This window comes from Rattus rattus, chromosome 3 (genome assembly GCF_011064425.1).
Source record: "Rattus rattus isolate New Zealand chromosome 3, Rrattus_CSIRO_v1, whole genome shotgun sequence".
NCBI lineage: Eukaryota > Metazoa > Chordata > Mammalia > Rodentia > Muridae > Rattus > Rattus rattus.
In genome coordinates this window covers 96,495,522-96,523,413 of record NC_046156.1, presented here as the reverse complement: position 1 = coordinate 96,523,413, position 27,892 = coordinate 96,495,522, and positions in this window count along the sequence as shown.

Here is a 27,892-nt window from a genome sequence, read left to right as displayed (position 1 = left end):
GTGGAAATGCAAGTCGAATAAGTCATTTCCTCTCCAAGTGGTATTGGTCATAGTATTTCATCACAGCATCCTAAGATGAGTATCAGAGATGCTTATCTGTGTGTCTGTCCTTCTGTCTAGCCTGAATCTGTCTTAGTCTTTACCTTTGTCATTTTGTCAGACATTGAGGTACGGTTACTATTTCTGATACTTTTAGCTTTCTCTCTCTCTCTCTCTCTCTCTCTCTCTCTCTCTCTCTCTCTCTCTCTCTCTCTCTCTCCCGTCCCCTCTCTTTCTTTTTCTTTTTAAGAAATCTTGCCCTGAGAAAGGTTCACAGCTACAGTTAACCCGTTTCAGTTTAACTATGGGACATGTAAACATACTTTCACTTAAAGTACAAGTGACAAGCTTATAGTTTAACACCCACTGTGGTTGCTGGCCTGCTAATAAAGGCTTTCTATTGGCTTAAACCCATGTCCGAGCAGTCTTCTCTGGTAGATAGCCCACAACCACAACCATTACTTACTGGTAGCTTCTAAAGCTTCCCTTTCTCACACTTTTCATGACACCAACAAAGGTCCCTTTTGTTCCAGGGATGTACTTTGGAGGATTCTGATGATGTCTCCTCTCCCCAGGTAAGAGGTTTTGTTTTGTTTTGTTTTGTTTTGTTTTTAATTGTTGTTCTGTGGCATCTGTGTTAAAAAAAAAAAATTCAACAGCCAGACCTGTCTTCCATCCAAGGAGACCATGGAGATCTGGCCCAGTGCTGTGCTGGCCACCCCTTTCCACATGCTAAATAAAAATGTTGTCTCCTTAACATCACACCACATCACACCATGGTAGTCTCTGGCTCTCTCACTCTCTCTAGTTCTCTTGAGTTCTCCTGCTTTCCCTCTCAATCCAGCTCCCACATAACATCCCCTTTCTCTCTCCCTCTGCCAACCTTCCTGATAGGTTCCATGCCCCTTTCTAGCCTGAAACTTGACTACAACCACCTCCCCAGCGCCCAGGCTAATGGGCAGAAGGCTGGTTTCAGTTTTACTCTGGGATCTGCAAACGGTCTTTCACTTAAACTATAAATGACAAGCTCCCCTGAGGGCAGCAGCTCAGGATTACTACAGAAAGGGTGGGCAGACCCTTGAAGGAAGTAATCAGGGATATAGAGTTGTCAAACTTCACAATAAAAGTAATGTTTGGTTAAATTTAAGTTACAGAGGAAAAAAAACCTGTTAAATTTAATTTTTCAGATAAATAAGGTAGGTCCCAATATTGGATAGGACATTACCTCGGTGGCATCATGAGAACCCAGGAAATTGCCAAAGGGTGAGAACACAATAGGAATAAGAGTTTAGGGAGGGAAATAACCATGTGACCCCCCTCATTCCTGCCGGTAGAACCAGCATGCACCAACAGAAGAAACAGTTCTCAAGGGGCCCGAGAATGTTTCTGAAAATAGAAACATTGGTGCTAGCACAAGCCTGTCTTGGAATTAGCCTGAACAGTTTGGCACTGCATCCAAGAAAGAGCAAAGTGGGGGAAAAAAAAAAAAGAAACAAAAGAACTGTGTACCAAGACAGTGTCTGTCATGCCTGTCAGAGGCTCATCTTAGGACGCCAAGTCTGTGCCTGAGAAGCTTATCTGCTTCTGGGATTTCTGTTCTCTCCCTTTTTTGTCCCTTGTTTCTCAGTCAAGTGTTTTTGTTTTTTTTTTCTATTTATCTCTCAATAATTAATGCTCTTGCTGTAATTCTGCTATAAAAAATTTATTTACATTCCAAATGTTGCCCTCCTTCCCTGTCCCCTCTCCAAGAGTTTTTTACCTCTTCCCATTTTCCTCTGAGAGGGTGCTCCCCCAACCACATCCTGTCACCCATCTACCCTCCACCCCCCATTCCCCTCCTTTGGGGCATCAAGTCTCTACAGGATTAGGCACACCTCTCCCACTGAGGCCAGACAAGGCAGTCCTCTACAACACATGTGCAGGGACCACAGACTAGTCCATGTATCCTCTACAACACATGTGCAGGGACCACAGACTAGTCCATGTATGCTCTTTGGTTAGTGGCTTAGTCTGTGGGAGCTCCCAGGGGTCCTGGTTAGTTGATATTGTTGGACTTCCCATGGGGTTGCCCTCCCCTTCAGTTCCTTCAGCTTCCGTAGGGGTCTCTGACCTCAGTCCAATGGTTGGCTGTAAGTATCTGCATCTGACTCAGTCAGCTGCTGGTAGAGCCTCTCAGAGGGCAGCCATGCTAATCTCCGGTCTTCTGCCATCCTCATGGTTGGATTTATAATGCAATCATGGCCTTTCCTCTTTCACACATGCTGTAATTCTTGATCACCGTCAATCCATTCCCTTTGTAGCCATCAGGTTTCCCTACCTCTCCCTCTCGATAATTATTGATCTATACATAATAAATTTCACCAATTTATGTGTACAGTTCTGAGAGATTTGCCAAATATACATATATGGTGAGGTAACCACTGCAGAAATTAAGATAACAGGACATTTAAACCATGCCAAAAACTTCTTTAAAACTAATTAGCAGACAGTTTCCTATGCCAGGATGGTGGCAATACTGAAGTGCTTTATCCCAGTTAAGTAGAATTAATAAACTTTGATGTCTAATGTCTTTCACTTTGTAAAATCCTTTTGTGACTCTATGCTGTTGTATATCAATCATCCTTCTTTCCTTACAGTTGACTAATATTCAACCATATTGATTCTCTTCCATTTTTCTATGAATCCATAAATTGATGTTTGGTTATTTCAAATCTGAGGCAAATACATAGAAAGCTCTTCCAATATTCAAGTAACCTTTTTTTATAAATTAAGTTTTCTTTCTCTTTGGTAAATAGCTACAAGTGGAATCTCTGGATTATGTGGTACATTTAACTTATTTTAAATTACCAGTGTCTAAGAGTTTCGGTTAGTCTATATTGTTGCCAGCTGTGTAGTATCTGGTCCGGAGTGTGTGTATGTGTGTGTGCATGTATTCATTATATCTATGTGTCAATGTGGTGGGGTACATTTGTGTGCAGTGCTAGTATGTTCATGGAGCCAGACAACGATGTGAGGTGCGCTCCTCTACCGTTCTCCACCTTAGTCTTTGAGACAAGACCACTCACCGGCTCTTAACCTGGTAAAGTTAATTAAATGTGTCCTTTGGCACTTTCATATAATGCCTCCCTTTTGCTCTTAACCCCACCCTCTTTCACCACTCACCTTCCCATGTTCACACCCCTCCTTGCTGTTTTTTCCTCATATTCGTGCCTTTCTGTGTATGTGTGTGCCTCCAGGTTTGACCAGTATTATTTGTGTGCCCATAAAATTTGAACTACTCATTGGAGCTCTATGAGTGTTCTCCAGTGGCTACACACGTGGAGATAGTGACTCCTCTCACCTCTAGCCAAGCTGATCAGCAGCAATAGGAAACAGTAAGGGTATATAAAAAGGACATGGCAGAAGGAAGATTACTCACTGCCTGCATGTTTGGCCTTCCCTTTCCTCAGAGTTCATTTATACTGTTGTTCCTGCTGCTGCTTTCCTTACTGATATCAGAAGTGTGTAGGCTTCCAACATAGACTAATGATCACTGGCTCGCCAGGAAACTTTCAAGTTTTTCAGCACTAGATTGAGACAGCCTTGTGGACTGAACAACTACCAGGTTCTTAGCCTCTGCTTCTCAATAAGTCAGTCACTATGTGCCTGCTCCAATCTCTGAGGCACCAATCCTCAGGGACTGGGCAACTACCAAGTTGTCAGTCTCTCAGGTATGATTCAGCTATTGTTATGTTGTTGTAGCTGATTTAATAACATTTGAGTACATACACACACACACACATAACACACACATACACACATACACACACATAACACACACATACACACATACACACACATACACACACATACACACACATACACACACATACACACACCATTGGTTCTGCTCCCTGACTAATAGAGAACCCTGACCCCTGACTAATACAGGTGTCAAGTAATTCAGTCTTTCACCATTAAGGGTGATAATAACGATCAATTTATAGGCTCCAGTGAATGTTCCATTCACATTAGACAGAATTGTTTATTCAACCATTGGGTGGAACAGTCAATAAATATTAAATTGGGTTAAATTAAATTTAATTAAATATTAAATTAATAATAATGCTTTTCTCAAAGGTGAGATCTTTCCATTCTGTTTCTAAAGTTTTGAGTGTTTCTATTACAGATCTACATTGTTGTTTAAAAAGTTTTCTCTTTTTTTGTGTGTGATTATAATATAATTACATCATTTCTTTTTTTCCCTTTCCTCTCTCCAAACCCTCCCACATATTCCTCTTAGCTCTCTTTCAAATTCATGGTCTTTTGTTCTTCATTATTGTAATGCATACATTCATGCATACATACACACATTTCATTCCTAAAGACATAAACATAACCTGCTCACTTTGTACAACATAATTTATTAATGTTCATGGCTGACCGTTTAGTATTGGATAACTAAGTGCTGTGTTTTTCTACATTAGTTTGTCAAATCCTATTACTGTGTCTACTAAAATGATCTTGAGGATTTTTTCTTTGTAGTCTGTTTATATGTATATATATTATCTATTCACATATAATTTATATGTAATATGAATTATTGCTGATTGATTTTCAAAAGATGAACCAGTCTTAAATTTCTATAGTAAACACTATCTGGTCATGTTATATTATCTTTATATATTCCTAGATTCTGTTTATTAACACTTTGTTGATAATGATTGTGTCTCTGAAGATTGGTAGTTAGGGATATAGGTCTGGATTTTCTTTTCTTGCAATATCTTTCAGGGTTCTGGTCCCTTAGTCATACTGGCATTAAGGAGTTGGGAAGCTTCTCTCCTCTCCTTCTATTTTCTAGATTGTTATTCCTTTAGTGTTCACCAACTGAGGTGAGAGTCTGCTTTGTCAGAAGAGTTTGTAGTCATCAATTTAATTTCTTAACAGTTTTAAGAATACTCAAATCACATATTTATGTTGGATGAATTGTGGTACTTTTTGCCTTTTCAAGAAATTTGAGTCTACTTCAGTTGATTTGTCCAAGAAGCATGAGTGATTCATAGTTTTCATTATGTATTTTTGATGTCTCAAGGATCTATAGTTACAGCCTTAATCTCTCCCCTCAACCTCCCTTCCCTTCTTCCACCTCCTCCTCTTCCTCCCTCCCTCTCTTTAATGAGTTTTTTCATTTTCTCTATTTTACCATTTTAAATTTTATATATTTCTACTCTTTTCACAAATATATGTTTTCGTCTTTTGCTTTCTTTTTAGTTTACTCTTTTTTCCCCAGCCTTTGCAGTTAAAAGTTGAAAAACAACATCAAAATTTTACTCAGGTTAGCTCCATAAATTTTACTCTATGAATTATTTTAAAGCTAATGTGTTATATTTCCATTGTTTTCTTCAATTGAAACAATTTTGTAATTTACCTTAGAACTTCTTCTCTCACCCACGTGTTATTTGACACTTGTATTGTTGAGCTTTCAAATATTTGGAGATTTCCCAGGTAGCTTTTTACCATTATTTCTGATTTGATTCAGTTAAAAGACAAAGAAAGTCTTTTGTATGACTGACTTTCACAATAGCTGCACACAGTTTATAGTCCCACCAGGGGCAAATAAATATTCCTCCTTCCCCACATCCTCACCAGCATTTGTTGCCATGGTTTTGGGGCTTTTTGTCTATTTATTTATTTAGCTAGCCATTCCAAGTAGGGTGAGGTGTCGTCTCAAAGCAATTTTAATTTGCATTTATCTAATGGCTAAGAATGTTTATCACCTTTTGAGGCATTCATTGTCCATTTCCATTTCTCTTTCTGAGAACTGTCTGTTCAGTTTATTAACCTGTATGTTGATTGGATGGGGGTTTGATATTGAATTATTTGCAATTATTTACACTAATCTGCTAATTATCAATTAATCTGGTAATGTAATTGTCAAAGATCTGTAACAAAATATGCATGGGTTTCTACACTCTCCTAATGGTTTGTTTCCTTTGCTTTGCAGAAACTCCAATCCCATATAATGTCATCATCAATTGCTGGAACAGCTCCCGTGCTAGTCAGCCCTTGACAGAAAATGCCTCTTATACCTATAGCTCGGTGCATTTTACCTGTGAATCTTCTCACAGTTTCTAATGTTAAGGTTCTCCAGTAAGGTATTTGATCTATTTTGAATTGATTCTTGTATGGAGTGAGAAATAAGGATCTCATTGTAGTCTTACTAGCATTGGTTATTAAATGGGCATTCTTTTCTCTGTGTATGTCTTAGACACCTTTGTGAAAAATTACAGGACTGTAGTCACATGGGTTTATTTTTAGGTCCTCTGTTCTAGTCTGTTAGTGGCTGGGTTTGTAATATGAGATGAGGTAGCTTGACACTTCCCGCTATGAAGTTGTTAAGAGTGGTTTGTTTTGATTTTTGTTGTTGTTTATTTTTGTTGTTTTGTTGTTGTAGTAGTTTTTGTTTTGCTTTTGAGAATTGGTTTAGCTGTTTTGGGGTCTTTTGTGCTCCTATAAGAATTTTGGGACTTTTTTTTAAGCTCTAGGAAGAATGTAACAGGAACTTCGTGAGCATTCCATTAAATTTCTAGATCTCTTTCATCATTTTTGTCAATACTTGAACATGGAGATTTTCTTGTATCTTCTTCAATTTCTTTTTTCAGTTTGTTAATATTTATTCCTAGTTCTCTCTGTCTCTCTCTGTCTCTCCCCACCCCACTTTGCTTGTGAGGCACTCTCAAGTCAGTGGGAATGACTAGGATCAGCTGGGATGCCAGGGGAAGTTCTCTATCATGTTTTTCTCAATGAAGGGACGATCAGTGAAGATGAAGACCAGTAAAGTGTTGCAAAGCTAGCTATGCAAGCCCCTATCACTGTCTGCTGAGTCCTATTTTGGCTCAGCAAAACACTGTGAGTCACACCATGTGAGTCAGCATCATATGACCTAATCAGAAACTTCTACTTCATTAGAGTTATCTGAAAAAAGGGACCAACACTTGAGAAAATGTATCTATAAAATTGGACATGGGCAGGCCTGTGTGACATCTTCTTACTTAGTAATTGATATGAGAGCTAAGTTGTGACATCCCTAGGCAGTCGTTCCTGGAGTATTTAAGAAAGCAGTCTGTGCAAGCCTTTGAGAGCAAGATAGTGAGTAATACTCCTCTATGACTTCTGCATCAACTCCTGCCTCCATGTTCCTACCTTGAGCTTTTACCCTTAACTTCTATCAATAAAGGACCTTGATTGTGTAGGCTGAAATAAACCTTTTCTTCCTCATGTTGCTTTTGGACATGGTGTTTTTTCATAGAACCTCTAAGTCAAAACTTAGTGGTAGGGTATTACTGTGATGAACCTGTGATGAACCTGACCATGTTGTTTTAGGGAGGCTTGTGGAAGGAGTTTGGAACTTGGGGCCAGAAATGCCGCTGAGTGTTCAGACCTTAATCAGTTATTTCTGGAACTTAGAAGACAAACTTGGAAGTCATGTGAATGATAGAATTCTGGCTCCATCATCAGAAAGAAGTGTTAGGAGTCCTTTAAAGACTATTATGGCCACTTAATATTTTGTGGCTCTGGTCAGCTAGATTGAAAAAATGGCTGTGATTAAGAAGAGATCAGAGCCACTGAAGTGAAATCTTTGCTTTTCTAGGACAATTGATGTTAGTTAGCTGTAGTTGAGAAATTAGCAATGATCAAGAAGAGAACAACACCGATGAGGATCACAAATCTGGGATTTCTCTGAGTTAGCACACAGAGGATATAGTCCAGAGGAGGTGAGCACACAGTAATTGTGGTACAAGAGTAATTGTGTGAGTTAGCATATGGCCCAGGGGGCAGAGGGTGGGGGATGAGGGACTGGGATCGGTGGAGGCTGCATCTCATGCTGTCAGCTAAATTTTGAAATGTATAAGAGTCACCCAAGTGATATTCATTTCATAGTCATTGAGGAGTTATGGAGAGAAGCTGAAGCTTGGCACTTGTGACAGAGTGGGAGTCCCTGAAGATAGGCTAAAAGAGGCCATTGGTAAAGGTGCAATCTCAGTGGCATTAGAAGTCCTAGGATTGAAGGGATCTTGGAGAGAAGTTGAAGCCAGACACTGTGAGATAGGACCAGAGTTCTTGAAGATAGCTGAGAAGAGGCTATGGTGAGATTGCAGCCCTGGTGAAGCAGAGACCTCAGCATTTTGGAGATGACAGTACCGTGGCTGATCACAGCGAGAGCAACAGCTGTGGAGGGGAGCAAGCCAGTGAGCAGCACTCCTTCATAGCTTCTGCTTCAGTTTCCGTTTCCTGTGCCTTGCTCTGACTTCTCTCAGTGATAAAATGCTGTACATTTAATCAGTACTCCTCCTCACGTTCAGTTGATCTTTCAAGTTGACAAGGGATCAATTGTCTTGGTTAGATAGATTTTTTTTCGTCAACTTGACACAAGCTAGAGTTATTTGGGAAGAGGTAAACTCAGCTGGGAAAATTCCCCCACCTGATTGGCTTGTGGAGACCAACATAATACAAAGCATACAGATAGACTCCGTGACACTGTTCTTTCAAAGAACCAGAGAACTGAAGTGAAACAGATTGGACTCTTCCTTCAAAATTAAAATTCTAGATGGTGGGAAACCAGATAATACTTGATTTAAAGGGATCCATCCAACTAGTAGAAAGTTGGACAAATGGGTGAGGTCTCAACTCATGTGGAAGCCAAGTATGTTCAGGAAGGAACATTCACCTTGGGAGAGAAGCCACTTGTTTTTGAATGGCTCAGTTCTGACAGAGATGTCTAAGCCCAGTCATGGAGGAAGCCATTTGGTCTGGGAGAAGGGCTGACAGGGAGAAGTGTTGGGAGGTATATGTGTCTTCTGCTATCACTGCTTATTTTCCAGAGAAACACAACTGTAGATATTGTGACAACTTTGAGTTCTAAGTTGCTTTAGATAACTGTAAAGACACTAACATTTATTGAGGACTCCTTTCAAGATTTTTGGGGATGTGGGATGGAAAGGTTGGGTCTCAGAGGTTTGAAAACTTCAAATAGTATCACTGTAATGGCAGTGATTATAATTTGTAAGTGAGGGGACAGAAAGGTTATTCACATGTATTCATGTTGGGTTCTATGCTTTACCACGGGCCAATAAAAATGAAAGGCATTCTCAGATTGTTTCGTGAAAGCTTGTCAGGTTAGAATCCTGACTCTTGTATTCATCAACAACCATACAGAGTGAGATAGATACTGTGATATTAAGTGGTGAATAGAATGATTTCTTTTGGAGAGTTAATATACTGTCAAAGTGGAATTTTCAAAAAGTCAAGGCATAACTTCTGTATAAATATAGCATGAACACATGCCAAACATGTTACTTACTTCATTAGTGAAGGAACTCGAAAAATGGTAAATCTGGTGCAAAGAATATTGGAAGAACTGGATGTTTGTTGGCAACAAAACCTGGAGACAGAATGAGCTTACTTGAATAGATACAAAATTGGTTAATGTTTCATAGAGCAATAAAATCAAACTCTTTGAGGTTATGCTTTTTTGTCAGAAGTCATTTGCATCTCTCCCAGACACCACCTAAAAAATCATAAATTAAAATGTAGTTTCACAATGTCTAGGACCTTTAAGTATTGTCAAGTAGTCAAAGGTATATTTCCTTGAGTAAGTAAATATATTGGTGAGTTTGTTAAACAACTTCTAAGCATGACATCACAAGGGTGTGGGTTTCTATCTTAGTCTTATTTTGAACATTGGCTTATTTTTCTTATTAATATAATAGAAGACCTTTATAACAGTGTCAAAATGCCTGAGTGAGGCAGGAGTCCCGTTTCATGGGCCATCAGACTTACGGGTTATCTCATCTATTTGAATGAGAAACACTCTGTCCCCAATAGCTCATGTATTTAAACACTGGATGCCTCAGAATTGTTTAGGAAAGTTATGGACCCTTTAGGAGATGTAGACCTTTTCAAGAGCACACACCATGAAGCAGGCTTTGAGACTGTATAGCCTCTTCTGTTTCTAGTTCCCTTGCTCTGATTCCCATGTGCGGTTGGCATGTGGTCTCTGAGCACCAGGGATCCCCGCCACTGTATACGTCTAACCCTCTGGAATCATAAACCAAAATAAATTCTTTCTCCTAAGCTGCTTTTGGTCCTGGTATTTTGCAACAGAAAAGTAGCTGATATACATATTGGGGTCTTTTAAAAAAGATAAAAATATTACCTTTAAAAATCTTACACAAACATGTGGATATAAGAACACGTAGTTTCCATCCCTGTAAAGCACTGGAAGCCACCGTGCATAGGAGTCTCTACTGATTTTTCAAGTGTTCTATAAGCAAACACCTTTAAGTGCAATTGGAGTACATATGATGAACTGAAAGCCCTGTGCTTTGTAAATTTTGTGGCATTTCCTATCACCCTGGAATCATTCTGTTCTCTGTGCCCTGTTATTAAACTGAATGATTTGATTGGATGAGAAGAATACGTGCAAATGCTGAATTTTCACTGGCCATAAAGACATGAAGGACTGACGTCAGCACATTGGTTCTCTTGTGTGTCGTCCCTGTGATGTAGTTTTTCAGTGAATGTACATCCTTGCCAGACTTCACGAGGAAGCCTTTAACAGCACAGCCCCTCACACTGGCCTGGTTTGCCCTAGCAGTTTTGTCCATCATTTTGATGAGATACTGGGTAGAAGGAAAAGGAAGAGAGAAAGGGGAATGCACAGGGAGTTTTTAAGTACAAGAGTCTTAAAAACTGCAGGTAGAAGGGGAATTTCAGGATGCCTGCCAAGCTCGGAGAAGAGATGCATTGACCCGTCCTACCAGCCTTAGGAGGAACTGCTATACCCGTATGAACCTACCCAAGGACAGCTTTATCGATGAGTTCTAAGAGAAGTCAAGAACAAAGAATTTGACCAGAAAAATCCAAAGACTATATTCCTCCTTCAGAGCAAAGCAAGAGTTAAAAGGACACGAGGGAGAAAAATAAAAGTATAAAGCTGTTCTTTGGCCTCATCTGTTCACCAATTTCCTCTTTATTGGGTCTCCAATGACAAAATCCAACCCGAGCTTTCTCAAGTCAAAACGTCTCGTGCAAGGAGGGCTGCTCTTTCTTTAGGCACGGCTAATACCTTCTGCACTGATGTGACCTTCAAATGTGTTTCCTTCCCTCTCAGCTGTGCTTCCCTGCATCAGGGCTTCAGTCTATAGACCGGTGGGAGAATTGCTTCCTGCAGTGTCAAGTTCACGCAGTCCTACAATTCTAGAGAAAAATTGATACCTGCTCTCTCCCAGTGTTCACACAAGCCATATAAGGCAGGCATCGTCCTCAAGTAACAAGTAATGGGAACTGCTGACTCATCGCATAGGACATTTCTGACTGGGAAAGCCATGGGGAACTTAGACTTTACATGGACTGTGAGACGCAAGGAACGTGCTGTTACTTGACAAAAGGGAAAACATACCAATCTGATGAAATGGAGAGATACCTTCAAGGGGTAGGGTGTAGCTCAGTTGAGAGAGAGACTTTACACGGACTATAAGAAGCAAGGAACGTGCTGTTACTTGACAAAAGGGAAAACACACCAATCTGATGAAATGGAGGATACCTTCGAGGGCTGGGGTGTAGCTCAGCTGAGCCAGTGCTCACCATCCATAAGCTTTGGTTCATCCCCAGATCCCCAGCAGTTCAAAAACCGAGTGTGCTGGGGCACATCGGTCTGTCATCCTAGCACCTAGGAGGCAGAGGCAGGAGGATTACAACTTGAAAGCCACCATCTACTTTACAGTAACTTGCAAATCAGCCTAAGTTATTTGAGACCCTGTCTCAAAAAGCAAAACAAATAGAAAACCAATAGGACTGGTGGCTAGGGACCAATAGAGCTGGTGATGATGCTTGCTGCCAAGCCTGATAGCCTGAGTTCAATCCCTGTGATCCATATGGTAGAGAACTGAGTCCCAAAAGCTGTCTTCACACACACACACACACACACACACACACACACACACACACACACACACACACACACACACAGACACACACATGCACACACACACACAAGACACACACACACACAAGACACACACACATGCACACAGACACACACACATGCACACAGACACACACATGCACACAGACACACACACAAGACACACACACATGCACACAGACACACACACATGCACATAGACACACACATGCACACAGACACATACATACATGTACACAGACACACACACACACACAAGACACACACACAGACACACACACACGGACAGACACACAAGACACACACACATGCACACACACACACACGCACACAGACATACACACACAGACACACACACACGCACACAAACATACACACACAGACATACACACACACTAATAATGATAATTAACAATAATAATGAATGTAAAACAGCATCAGATTTGTGTTCACTTGAGCAGCGCAAATCCTAAAATTAAAATATCAAGAAGATTAGCATAACCCCTGTGCAGGGGAGAATTTTATAGTGTTCTTTATTTAAGAAAACAAGACAACGACATCCTGAAATGATGCTCTTGACACCCCGCTGACCCAAAACTCCTGTCTCATTGGAAAATTGTCACCTCATAACCTCGCCCTATACTCTACACAGAGCTCTCACCAAATTACATTTCTAATTTGCTACTCCCATCTCTAAAGTCTGAGTTCTGATTTGAATTTGCATGTCAATCGTGCTTTAGTTTTAATTTGTTTTTTTTTAGCTAATGAACTTTGTCTTCCAGTATTTGACTTCAAAGCCCAAGTTCAGCAATTAAAACATTTATTCACTGATTAAATTAAATTTGCATCAACAAACATGGGAGGCATTCTGCAACAGTCCAGCAGATATGGGTTTCCCCTTGTAAGCCACTGTCATGGAGCCACTGAGGACAGGATCTACTGTCCATATAATAAATCATCAACACCTCATTTCAGTGCAACTCATATCCAGGAAATTCCTTCCACAGACAGTCATAGGCTTTCTTTTGGGTCAGGGACACATGCACAGCCATTTCTCCCACAAAGAGATTTACAAGTGCTTAGAGTGACCTTAGCTTCTCCGGTTTCCCAAACCAAATACTTGGCCTGGCCAATGTCACTATATCTGAGGTAATGTCACCACATCTGAACAGCTCTCTTAAATATTCTTATACAATTCTTTTTAGAGTTCTGTCAGTTGCAGCAAAATTGCTTTATAACCCCTCACCCTTAGTCATTCATGACCACTGAATGTCTTTAATCTGCTGGTAAACTTTTAGGCAGGGCTGTCTATGGTTATAAAAGATAGAATTATGTTAGCTGGATGATGGAACAGCATCCCAGACTCTGCAAACAGTGAGAGAGATGGAAGGCCCGCGAGTTGTCCAGCACTGGGTAGAGGAGGAAGACTGTTATTAAGCTGACTAAGCGTTCACACTTAGAGCATTGGGCTGGAAAACTGCACTGCTGAGCCAACCTTTGGTTTTTAAATATTCTGCCCACAGGTGTCTCGGTATTTTCTCCAAACTGTTTCTCTCACTTCCCACACCTTACTTTTCCCTCCCAAAGAGATCCAATTTCTACCTCTCCCCTGCAGACAAAACAAAAGTGAGATATTTCTAGAGGCGGGACACCATTTGGGTCTTCTATCTCCCCCACATTCTCCTGGGTGGATTGGCACTCGTTCCTTTAAGGAACACTCCCGGGAAGAGGCTTTGCTAATATATGAATGCTTAGCAATGTATACATTCTCATGCCTCATTTCCCTCATTGTCTTGGAGAAAGTGTCCTCTATGGGCTGCTAGTCAGTAGGACCTTGCATGTTCTTCCCTGTAAAAAGTTTTGCTACACAATCCTGCCTTCCCTTTCTTGTCTCTCTTGGAACAATGTTGCTCTGTCAGCCAGTACCACTGAAGCTGGGACCTCAGAACAACCTGAGCTGGCTTTCCTGTAAACCTCAGGCATGTGTGGGTTCCTTTGGAACACTATGGAACTATGACAGGGATCCCTTTGAGGGTCTGTTTGTATAAGGTGCTTATACACCTTAAGGTGAGCATGAGGAGAAGCTTCTAAAGGAGGGAATTCTGCCCGTGCACAACAGTGCTCGAAGAGGTCACTTCGGTTATGATGGGCAGTGCTTGAGCTCATGTTGGTCCTGCAGCTTTACCCTTGACCTTTCACTTTATCACCGTCCAACAAACATCTAGAACTCTACTTAGAGTGGAGGAGAAGAGGAAAGTAAAGGACGAAGAGGTAGTTATTCACTAAGGCTTCTGTAAGGCTTTACCAGCAGGGAAACGGCCTCCTTCGTTACTCACGATACAGAACACAGCACTGGGGAATAAAGTATCTTATTTTCAAATCATAAGCACAATTTATGAGTTCACTACCCAGCGCAACAGAGCATCAAGCTACGGCTGTGCTTTGTGGATGGAAAAGAGAAAGGGGGGGGGGTGCAGACAACCCATGCAAAGCTGTAGAGACAGGTTCCACTTGCCTCCCCCAGCTGGAAATGGGGCAAAATGTGTGGTTAGAGTTCTTTTGATTATATGATGAGAGGCCTAGCCAATTAAAAGAATAAATAAATCACATTATTATCGTTTCTGCAGCCCTGTTTTATCCAAATTTGGTGGGAAGGCATGAATCAGGCACGTAATAAAAATACATTTATTCAATTGCCTGCCTCGCCCCCCATTCCAACCCTTTTCAAAAATATAATTTCACCCAAGTTACTGTATTTTCTGGTTGATAAATGAGTCGAGATGTTCAAATCAGTCTGGGTTTTCCCCCACATTGGTCCTATAATTCAGAGTATTTCCAAGAGGTCTTTACACAAGTAGAAAGCCCAGGTGGGCCCCAAGATTACAATATTGATTTCAAATTACAAATAGACTTTCAGGGCACAGAAGGGCAGGCCAGATCTTTAGTCGGGCTTCTGGATGTCCCTCTCTGAAGCCCACAATTCAGATGGCTGCAATTAGTTGCATTTTGGTTGCTAATTGCTCCTGCCACTGGTGCAACCAGCCACTTTAGGGTGCAATTACTCTCTTGTGGGAGCAATTATACACAAAACCCATTCTGCACGTGCAGCTAATTGTGACAAAACAAAGGGAGCCAGGGAGGAGAATTTGGCTCATCAAATCATAACTCCAACTTCATACGCATGCCAGCTACCAGAAGGAAGAACAGTGGGACAGGGCAGTAACATCACCCCCTCCCTGGAATGAATCTAGTCCTACTACCAACCCATCTTTAGAGGATTACATTGTGAAGCTAATTTAAAAAGAGCAACTCCTCCTAGCTACTGGCTTACCTTTTGCTAACACTGTACGTAGATACCAGATCAAACCATAAACTCCCTAGTTAAATACAAAGTTTTACAGAAAATGCCAGATATTTTTAAAAATTTCTGTTTTGTATTGGCTCTATTTCCCCAGAACATGGATACATCCAATCCATTAAATTATAACATGTCCAGGTCTCCCTTTGTCTCTGCTAGGCTGCCAGCAACTGTAAGACAGGGTTCAGTGATATAATGAGCTGACATGAGGTTCAAGTTCCAGGAGCATCAGGCCAATTGGCAAAGCGTGGCAGCCATTTATAAAACCCACACAGGGTCTCCAGGCAGCACGCACAACCACAACTGCCACATCACAGCTCAGTGACTGTTTCAAACTTTAGGGCACCACTCATACTCCTGTGACCTCAGTATTTGGAGGTGAAGGCAGAAAGATTAAGAGTCAGGGTCAGTCTCAGCTACATAGTAAGTTCTGGGAAAGCCTGGGATACTTGAAATCCTGTCTCAAAAACAAAAACTAAACAAAAAAGCAACAAAGAGGAGGTGGGGAGGAAAGAGAAGAAATTGAAGTACACTGAAGTCCATCATCAACCTGTATTTGCCCACTTTAGCTGGATTCACACGTGCACACGCATACAGGAGCACACAATCAGGAACACACACACATTTCAGTGCACAAACCCACACACACATACTCAGGAACATACACACATGTGAATGCTCATATAAACACTTGCACACATATAGCGCACAAACATACACTCATGCACACACAGAGGAATACACACTCAGGAACACACACACATTCAATTGCACACTCATATACATGCTCATACTCAGGAACATACACACATGTGACAGCACATAAACACATGCACGCACACGCACACTGGAGAACTCAACACTGTGGCAGGAGGATTCTTGCACATTTGAGGCTAGGTTGGGCTACAGAGTGAGTTCCAGGCCAGTCTGACCCTATCTAAAACAGGAAAGAACAAACCCTAAGATCAAGGCTTTGTGCTGCTGACTTTGCACTGTTATTCCAACCTTGTTCTTTGTTCCCTTGGCTACATGTATCAGTTCTCCTATCTTTTGATGTTTCAAGACAAGAAGCACTCAGTAGTGAATCTGAAAATACCTTCATGAAGTGTTCCTCACACAATCTTTGAGCCCATGACTTCTCCTCTTTTATCAAACTCTCTTTTGCCAGGTGCCATAAGCTCCTAACAGGCAGGGCTCTCTACCTTGGGCATCTGCATAAACCATTTCAGTGCCATTGTGTTTTATGTGCATCTGGACAGAGAGATTGTGATGTCTGAGAAGAGACCTGGAGTTTGAAATTTCCCACAGAAGTCATTGGCCTTAATCCCATGCACAGGACTTGAATTGGAAAATGTGTGTGCTCATAAATGTTTATGTACACATGATGTTTACCCAACTGTGTGAACAAAACATGCATTTTACCTCTATTGCTACCCTTCCTCGTACCCAACCTCTATTTTCACAATATATGCTGCAGTACAGAGGATCTGCTGTGCATAAGTGCATCAATAGACTTTGCCTAATTATTAAAGGAGAGATTAGTGACAGGGTCCAGGATGGAAGACACAGGAAACCACAGTTAGTTAGCAAGTCAGAAGTCATCCACATATAATGATTACGGCCCTGCAAGTGCCATACTGGGATGCTCAGTAGAAGGGAAACTAACAGAGCCATATTTTCTTATTGCTTCCTCAGAGGTCACATGGCTCCCTTCTTGGGCAATCTTGAACTTCAGAGAGAGGAACCCTAGTTGACCTAGAAAACAGTATGAGTACTTCTAAGCATCAAGTGGACTTGTTCTGTTCCTGCAGTCTCAGAGTATACTGCCTTTATTTGCCTATAAATATATGTAGCTAACAGGCAGCAAAATCCCCAATACTCGGAAGGAATAATCATGTGGCTATTAGACAGAATTAAAAATACATACCCTAGTACTTCTCAACTGATGGCTCAGTAGAATTGGAAACTTGTAGAAATATATAGTGCCTATGTCTGAGTCCCACTTTCCGAGAGTCTGTTATGAATTGTCTGGGGAGGAGATGAAGAACTGTATTTTCAATATTGCACCAGAGCTAAAGGGGATAAATATCCCATAGTTGTATACAAATAGAACCCCTTCAATTGCTCCAGAAACCTATTATTAGACTCTAATCATACTGGGAGCACTGAAAATTTCAATAATAATAATAATAATAAATGATGATATAATAATAAAATAATAATAACAATGATGATGATAATAATAATAATGTCATCTATGTATTTTAAAAAGTAAATGTATTAAAACCACTTTTCCTAGAAGCAGTCATTAAAGGTCTCCCAACCAAAAAGAGCCCAATCCAGACGGGTTTAGTGCAGAATTCTATCAGACCTTCATAGAAGACCTCATACCAATATTATCCAAACTATTCCACAAAATTGAAACAGATGGAGCACTACCGAATTCCTTCTATGAAGCCACAATTACTCTTATACCCAAACCACACAAAGACCCAACAAAGAAAGAGAACTTCAGACCAATTTCCCTTATGAATATCGACGCTTAAAAATACTCAACAAAATTCTGGCAAACCTAATCCAAGAGCACATCAAAACAATCATCCACCATGATCAAGTAGGCTTCATCCCAGGCATGCAGGGATGGTTTAATATCTGAAAACCATCAACGTGATCCATTATATAAACAAACTGAAAGAACAAAACCACATGATCATTTCATTAGATGCTGAGAAAGCATTTGACAAAATTCAACACCCTTCATGATAAAAGTCCTGAAAGAATAGGAATTCAAGGCCCATACCTAAACATAGTAAAAGCCATATACAGCAAACCAGTTGCTAACATTAAACTAAATGGAGAGAAACTTGAAGCAATCCCACTAAAATCAGGGACTAGACAAGGCTGCCCACTCTCTCCCTACTTATTCAATATAGTTCTTGAAGTTCTAGCCAGAGCAATCAGACAACAAAAGGAGGTCAGGGGGATACAGATCGGAAAAAGAAGAAGTCAAAAGATCACTATTTGCAGATGATATGATAGTATATTTAAGTGATCCCAAAAGTTCCACCAGAGAACTACTAAAGCTGATAAACAACTTCAGCAAAGTGGCTGGGTATAAAATTAACTCAAATAAATCAGTAGCCTTCCTCTACACAAAAGAGAAACAAGCCAAGAAAGAAATTAGGGAAACGACACCCTTCATAATAGACCCAAATAATATAAAGTACCTCGGTGTGACTGTAACCAAGCAAGTAAAAGATCTGTACAATAAGAACTTCAAGACACTGAAGAAAGAAATTGAAGAAGACCTCAGAAGGTGGAAAGATCTCCCATGCTCATGGATTGGCAGGATTAATATAGTAAAAATGGCCATTTTACCAAAAGCGATCTACAGATTCAATGCAATCCCCATCAAAATACCAATCCAATTCTTCAAAGAGTTAGACAGAACAATTTGCAAATTCATCTGGAATAACAAAAACCCAGGATAGCTAAAACTATCCTCAACAATAAAAAAGGACTTCAGGGGGAATCACTATCCCTGAACTCAAGCAGTATTACAGAGCAATAGTGATAAAAACTGCATGGTATTGGTACAGAGACAGACAGATAGACCAATGGAATAGAATTGAAGACCCAGAAATGAACCCACACACCTATGGTCACTTGATTTTTGACAAATGAGCCAAATCCATCCAATGGAAAAAAGATAGCATTTTCAGCAAATGGTGCTGGTTCAACTGGAGGTCAACATGTAGAAGAATGCAGATCGATCCATGCTTATCACCCTGTACAAAGCTTAAGTCCAAGTGGATCAAGGACCTCCACATCAAACCAGACACACTCAAACTAATAGAAGAAAAACTAGGGAAGCATGTGGAACACATGAGCACTGGAAAAAATTTCCTGAACAAAACACCAATGGCTTATGCTCTAAGATCAAGAATCGACAAATGGGATCTCATAAAACTGCAAAGCTTCTGTAAGGCAAAGGACACTGTGGTTAGGACAAAACGGCAACCAACAGATTGGGAAAAGATCTTTACCAATTCTACAACAGATAGAGGCCTTATATCCAAAATATACAAAGAACTCAAGAAGTTAGACTGCAGGGAGACAAATAACCCTATTAAAAAATGGGGTTCAGAGCTAAACAGAGAATTCACAGCTGAGGAATGCCGAATGGCTGAGAAACACCTAAAGAAATGTTCAACATCTTTAGTCATAAGGGAAATGCAAATCAAAACAACCCTGAGATTTCACCTCACACCAGTGAGAATGGCTAAGATCAAAAACTCAGGTGACAGCAGATGCTGGCGAGGATGCGGAGAAAGAGGAACACTCCTCCATTGTTGGTGGGGTTGCAGACTGGTACAACCATTCTGGAAATCAGTCTGGAGGTTCCTCAGAAAATTGGACATTGAACTGCCTGAGGATCCAGCTATACCTCTCTTGGGCATATACCAAAAGATGCCCCAACATATAAAAAAGACACGGCTCCACTATGTTCATCGCAGCCTTATTTATAATAGCCAGAAGCTGGAAAGAACCCAGATGCCCTTCAACAGAGGAATGGATACAGAAAATGTGGTACATCTACACAATGGAATATTACTCAGCTATCAAAAAACAACGACTTTATGAAATTAAATGTAGGCAAATGGTTGAACTGGAAAATATCATCCTGAGTGAGCTAACCCAATCACAGAAAGACATACATGGTATGCACTCATTGATAAGTGGCTATTAGCCCAAATGCTTGAATTACCCTAGATGCCTAGAACAAATGAAACTCAAGACGGATGATCAAAATGTGAATGCTTCACCCTTCTTTAAAAGGGGGAACAAGAATACCCTTGGCAGGGAAGAGAGAGGCAAAGATTAAAGAGAGACTGAAGGAACACCCATTCAGAGCCTGCCCCACATGTGGCCCATACATATAGAGCCACCCAATTAGACAAGATGGATGAAGCAAAGAAGTGCAGACCGACAGGAGCCGGATGTAGATTGCTCCTGAGAGACACAGCCAGAATACAGCAAATACAGAGGCGAATGCCAGCAGCAAACCACTGAACTGAGAATAGGACCCCCATTGAAGGAATCAGAGAAAGAACTGGAAGAGCTTGAAGGGGCTCGAGACCCCATATGTACAACAATACCAAGCAACCAGAGCTTCCAGGGACTAAGCCACTACCTAAAGACTATACATGGACTGACCCTGGACTCTGACCTCATAGGTAGCAATGAATATCCTAGTAAGAGCACCAGTGGAAGGGAAGCCCTGGGTCCTGCTAAGACTGAACCCCAGTGAACTAGACTGTTGGGGAGGGGCGGCAATGGGGGGAGGGGGGGAGGGAACACCTATAAGGAAGGGGAGGGGGGGGGGATGTTTGCCCGAAACCGGAAAGGAATAACACTAAATGTATATAAGAAATATTCAAGTTAATAAAAAAACAAAAAAAAAAAAAAACAAAATGCAACAATTAATAAAAACATTTAATATTAAAAAAAAAAAACCACTTTTCCACAGAAAGTGGTTGCAGAGATGGTGTGAATGATTTGAATTCTGAGGTAACACTTCCCCATGCACATAGAAATGGGAAAAATAGTGTTCCACCAGAGGCTAACGCTAATAGGAGTCATACAAACTGAGAAAAATGACAAAGCAACCAAGAAATTATAAATGTGATTTGGAGAAAATTTTGTTCTTGAACTATAAACACTTGAATTACTAAAATGATTAAAATTTTATTTAAGGAAACTACATTGAAGAAAGCCATATGGAACGAGAAAATAACATCCCTGCGTCCTTTCCTTCTCCCTCTTTCATTTCCTATCATTTTCCCTCCCACGTCAGACAGGACCACCCCTAAGCCTGATGTGTTGTATCTCATGCCACAGCCCCAAAAGAACGCCCAGGATATAGTTGCACTAGGGTCTCTTTATCACAAGCTCAAGCGTGGGTTTACTCACCACTGTCTCTGATGCAGCAGGACAGTTCGGTGAAGCAGCCACGAACCCTCAGTGGGACAAAGTTTTATAGGAAGTGACAAGCAAGTAAGGGGGTGTCCAGCCTGGCCAGCATCTAACTGAATGACTATCGTAAGCTGAGAGGTGGGTGCTCTGAAGCAAAGCCATAAACAGTCACAAACGGTATGAAAGTACATCTGAAACAGTCAGACTTATCTGATTGGCTGTTGCTAGGATATAGGCATACATTTTTTACAACCTCCTTTTAATATGGACTCAACCTCTCCTCTAGTCCACCTTTCAGCAGAGGTAGAGGAAGAGAAAAGTTATAGGAGAGCGAAAGTGGCCCTGTTCAGCAATAGTTCTTTGGGGGTGAGCTCAATCTTCTTGGGCAGCAGTTTAGTCCCATAGCAAACACCAAATACAACTCAGCAGCTACAGATCGGTCCTCTAGACAGGCAGACACCAGGCATGAACCAGCAGCTACAGTACAGTCCTTTCAGCAAGCAGACACCCGGTAGCTGTAATTCAATCCTAAAGAAACCACCAGGCTTGCCAAGCAGCCTAAGGCAAGGCTGCAGAGGCAGCAAGCTGCTGCAGGAACCTCACAAGCAGTTCTTGGTCCAGCTTCTCTCAAGGATAGCATTACAACAAGTTGAGCTCAACTGTGCTATGTAAGGCAAACCAATACGTGTGTGTCTTTAGTGAAGAATACCGAGGCGGAGCAAACCAAACCAAAGCTCAGTGCTTGTCTCCCACTGTCTGTGGGGGCATTTTTACACGCCTTCATCAAGTGTCCTTTCACAGGTCTGCTATATCCAAACACTCTGTGTCTGCTTCGGGAAAACAGTCTTTCACATGATTGCTTTAGCAAGACCTCCTTTCCTCCTGTGTGCCCCAGCAAAACATCATTTAACATAACTGCTTTCCAAAGAAACTAGACGTTTCCTCTTCACTAGGAGCAACTCTGGGGTATGGACCCAGGACAAGCTGTGGGGTCCTTCCTGGGACTTGGGTGTAGCTTGGGTTCAGCTGCAGGCCAAGTTCTCAGACTTTTTCTTTCAAGATAGAGAGTAGGTGTGGCCTCTCAGTGCATGCCCTGCAGATTTCTGCATTGACTCTAGGACAGTGCTTCTCAATCTGTGGGTTGTGACCCCTTTAGGGATTGAATGAGCCTTGCCCTAAATAGACAGTTTTACAAGTAGCATTTGACTTCATTTTGAGTGTAAACATAGACTTTGTACAGTGGTAGGCATGCAATCAACGCCATCTGTCCGACAATACCCACTAGACGCAGACTAATAAATAACATTTCTGAAAGAAAAATGGATGACACTCTATGAATTTATCAGAGTAAATTGGGGCCCAGACCAGTATATGACCCTATTAGACTCCTATCAGAAAAAAAACAAGCCTGAGAATTTACAGAATATACCGGACTGAGAAAGAAAGGGTCTGGGGAAGGACATCTTAGATGTCCTGGTAAGTCATTAAAGGCAGAGAACTGCTCGCTCAGTTCCCAATGGTGAGGTAACCTGCTCAAATTCCTACCTGTTTCTAGGCCTCACTGCCCCTGTCCATCCAGGTACCCATTTATCCACCTGGATGGACCCTCCTGCCCTGACCTCTGCAGCCTCCACAGTGTTTAACTTTGCTTTTGAAGCTCAGTGTGACTCTGGATGCAGCTCAGTGTTACCAGGGACACAAGAGTTGTTGGCCAAAGCTGATCTAGGAGTGTCCATCCAGAGTGGACCTTCAACCCTTTCAATTCCTAAACAGGGCCCAACAGTTGAGGGTTTACCTAGTACCCCCAAGGCACAACTTAGTCCTTAGCACCCTAAACCAAAGAAACACACAGAACCAAGACTGGAGAAGGTGGTCACCTGTTCTTGAGAAGCTGGCTACCCCCTGCAGTGCATGTAATATACTTCTCTCCTTACTAATGAAAGGGGGTGAGGTGGGAAGAAGCAAATTGACAAAGGGAAATAAGTTCATTTACAGATTGGACAAACTGAGGAAAGAGAGACCTTGTCTTTGCTGCGAGTTACAGTTCTATAGAAAACACTAACAAAAGCCAGGAAATACCCATATGTTAAGTAAAATGTCTCCCTAGGAGGCGCCATCCCCTTGTTACTAGCACAGTGACTGCATTCTTTTCTTCCTCCAGCATGGGACTCTTGTGAAAAACAACATTCTCTGTAGTCCATGGTTTCAATGGTCTGACAGATGCAGGGGGAGGGACACAAATGTTTCCCTTTTGAACCTGCCTTCTGAGGGGACAGTTACACTGTATTTAATCCTGTGCGCAGGCCTAGTGATTTGCATTCAAAATGCCCCGATCCCTGTTCCTGCTTGCTCTCGCCTTCAGCTCTGTCATCTCCATCCTCCTCTCTGATTTGTCCTCTGGCTGCACTGCTAGATACCGTGAATTCTGGTTTTTTGGTCGTTTTCTTTTTGTTATTGTTTGTTTTGTTTTGTTCTGTTTTACTAGGCCTGAAGTAATACACAATGCATGACTCGTATCGGCTCACCCTACAATCCTTCCCCAGTGGCCATTCAGAAAGCCTTCCTGGCTCCTTTCCTCACTCTTTCATGCACTCTCCGCTAAACTCCTCCAAAGTTGGCTGTGTCCCACTCCTCTCCCCGTTTCTGTGCAGCTCTTCACTAAGGAAACACAGCTAGCTTCCCTAGGCCTCTTTGAACTCCTGTTCCTAATAGCGGAGCAGAGCCAGAACAAGCAGCAGCACAAAACCTCCTTCAAAAAGGAAGAGGGAGGCTGTAAACATTTGATAGATGAAAATTTTTGTTTAACCTGGGACACAAACTCTCCTTGCAAGAAGCGTTGTTCTCTAAAAAGTCACATCCTAACTCAAGTCCATCCTCACAGTCACCCCCAGGTACCTCCCCCACCCTCGCCTCACCCCTCCCCCTTCCCGCGGGTACCTCCGCACTCACTTCTCTCCTTTCCATTGATCCAGTTTCCTCGGCTCTGAACAATGCTAGGCATGGATGAACGATGCTCGTGCGGCTGACGAGGACCTGAGTCTACCAGGCTTTCTTCCAGAACGGTGACTTTGGAAGTGTTTTGAGGCTAAGAAATCATTTTTTAATATTGTATATTATGCATGTATACTCTCATACAACTGAAACGAAAGTTTAACAAAAAGTGGCTTCACCCTCACTATCAAACAGCTTTCTTTCCTTCATTATCCATTGAAAAACGACCTTTGCCATCTTTTAGTGTTACACACATATACATTGTTAGACATTGTCTGGAACTTGCTGGGGAACAACTAGGAGAATGGACTGGGGTGCAATTGGAAGGGATCATGCTGAAGCTGGGTATTAATCACACGAAGGGAGATTTTTAGCATTCTCTCTAATATTTCATATATTTGGTATTTTCTACAATAAAGGTTAAAAAATGGCTATGCCCCACTAAATCAATCTCATAATCTCCTACTAGCCCCCGTAATGATGTTTGTAAAGTACTTTCTGGAAAATCTTGGAGTTAGAAAACATGAAATAGATGCAAAGAAGCTCATTAATTTCTGATTTAATTCATATTTTTCCTCTCCCCAGAAAGGTCTACTTTTTCTTTTAGGGTTGAGGGGTGGATGTTCGTTAAGTGTTTCTTCCTCCTTGGATTCGGCTGGGGGTTAACTGTCTCTTTGACAAATGAACAAACCTAAAATTGAGGAGTCACAAAGATCAGTGGGTAAGGATACAAAGAAGAAGACTGGAAGACTGGCCAAACTTCTGTGTGGTGTTGATGTGGAATGGTCACCAAAGGAGGTGATTGTTGTGTCCCATGGAGACACAGTAATGAGTTCCCTAGAAGCTTGGCTGTTTAGCTCCTAAACTGATCTTGCAAGGTGCTTTATAAAGTTCATATCTGATGTCAAGTTGCCAGCCACTTAGAATGTGATCTCCATTGTTGAGGATTTTGCTAGCTTCTAGTTGAAGGAGGTTTCTCCCATAACATAGAGTTGGATTCTTTGTGCGACAGTCTCACCCTGCAGCTAACGACAATGCCTGCCTCCTGCCACTGGAAGTCACAGCATCGTGGTATGCTTGCCTCAGTGGTAGGCTTGCCTCAGTGGTATGCTTGCCTCAGTGGTATGCTTGCCTCAGTGGTAGGCTTGCCTCAGGAGGATTCTGCTCCTGTGGTTCCTGCTGGTGCACTTAGACAACTTGCTGACCCCCTGACACACTGAGTGGGGACAAGAACTGTGGCATGATCTTTTCTGGGAAAAGACCAAACCTCCAAATCCTAAAGAGGTATATGGAAATTAGGTGCCTACATATGCTGTGGAGTAATAGCATTGCTTACAATTGTAAAAGGGTATTCCTTCAATGAGAATATAGTCTCATGTTTGATGAGAGTCTAGTCTGCCTCCTAGAAAATATTTAAAATCATGCCCATTCTCAAAAAAGTAGTATTTTAAAAGTTACTGATGGACTGGGGGAGGGGGGATGGCTCAATCAGTAAAGTGCTTACTTTGCAAGCATAGAGATTTAAGTTTGTTCCCCAAATCCTAGCTTTTAAGAAGTGATGTCATGATAAACTCTGGCAGTCCCAACAATGGGGAGGCAGAGACAGGCAGATTCCTTAGGCCTGCTGGTAAGTCAGCCCAGCCCAATTAGCAAATTTCAGGCCAGTGAGAGAACCTACTTTGTTGAAGGTGGCTGGGGACTATTTTTTAAGTATTATACCCGGCATTAGTAGTTGGAGAAGGAGGCGGAGGAGAGGGGAGTAGGAGAGGAGAAGGAAGGGGATGAGGGGGAAGTAGAGGAAGGATTCTAAGTCGGCACATCTGTTCTTGCCGAATGGTGTGATAACACCCATGATGCTATAATGAAGAGAGAAAGCCCTCACCAGATGCTTAGAGGAGGCTTGCATCCCATTCTCAGACGGCAGACTCATGAGTCAAGAAGCTTCGTTGTGAATTACATTTTGTTACAGAAAAGAAATCAGACTAAAACAGAAAGAATAAGAAAGGGTAACATACTGGGCTGGAGAGACAGTTAAGAGCATTGACCTGGATTCTAGAGAACCAGGGTTCCATTCCCAGCACCCACATGGCGGCTCACACCCATCAATAACCCCAGTTCCAAGGGCTCTGGTGCCCTCTACTGGCCTCTGTAGACATCAGGCATTCGAGTGACACACAAACATACCTGCAGGTAAATCACACATAAAATAAAATAAAATAATAAGTGTTTCTGTTTCATTTAAAGAAATGGTAACTTGTGTTTCTTAATTTTCTCCAAAGCAGGTGTCAGCGAGCTGAGAGTTCAGAATCAGGATCACAGGATGACTTTGGATCCCTAGGTAAGTCTTATGTTCCTTCCTCCATAGGAATGAACGTGAAATTGTATTTTACTGTGCTATTATAGTCTCATAAAGACAAAAATGTTGATATTAAAGTACTTTTTAAATTAAAATGACCTTTTATTCATATTTTAAAAGAAATTAAAGGTTTCCATAAAATAGAATAGTGCCATAAAATAGTCTGGATCCTATCTGCTATAACTATGCTTAATGGATGTTAGTCTGTTAAGAATGTATAGTAGATGGACAGACACTGCAATAATTTAGTTTTTTGAGGCTGGTGTAGGCTATGTAGCAAGATTCTCTCAAAAATATGTGTGTGTGTGTGTGTGTGTGTGTGTGTGTGTGTGTGTGTGTGTGTGTGTGTGTGTAGAAATTACTATTAAATGGTAAGACCATGCTATCAAGGTGATAAATGAGTATCCTTTACCATGTTTCCTCTGTCTACTCAACTTGCCATGAACTTCCTATTCTCAGCTATAATAAAATAGTATATACAACTCACTTTGAAAGATGGGAATATGCAGAGGAAGTGGCATTTGCCATATACTACCTTTCCCACACATCAATCTATTCTAGGAAGTTCTTCACTTGAGATTCCATCTACTCAGGTGTGCTGAGGTGACAATTGGAACCATGACAATTACTAACCCTGATGCAGATATCCTCATACTAACCTAGGAAATGCCATGGTAGAAAGCGTTTACAAAGCAATGCAACAGAACAGGGATGTGCCGTTATAATATCTATTTAGCTAGTGGCTTATTAAATATTCAGTTTTATAATCCAACAAGTCACAGGCCTCTGCAAGCTTGGCAACGGCTGCTATAATAATGTGCATTTGTCATTTTCAGAACATTCCACCAAGAGACAGGTTATCACAATACCCTTCATTAATGTAGTCTAATTTACTTTTCTCTACCTTGTTCTATAGATGGTCAAACTCTAGCATGGCATTCTGAAAGGCTCTCAAACACATTCACTCACTTTAGTCTAATACAGAGATGTCAAGCAGCACATTCAGCAGAGGTCTATGTGTCTTCGAATAAGGCTGGAGTGTCACAAACCAGAAGCTCCCCTTACGATTGCTGAATTAAGTGGATTAAGTCATTGTCTCACACCATGCTAGACAGACTATAAGCTGTAGGCTGAGCTTGGCCAATCGCCTATTTTTACACAGTTCAGGAAATAAGAATGATCTTCACATATTTAATGCTTGAGGTGA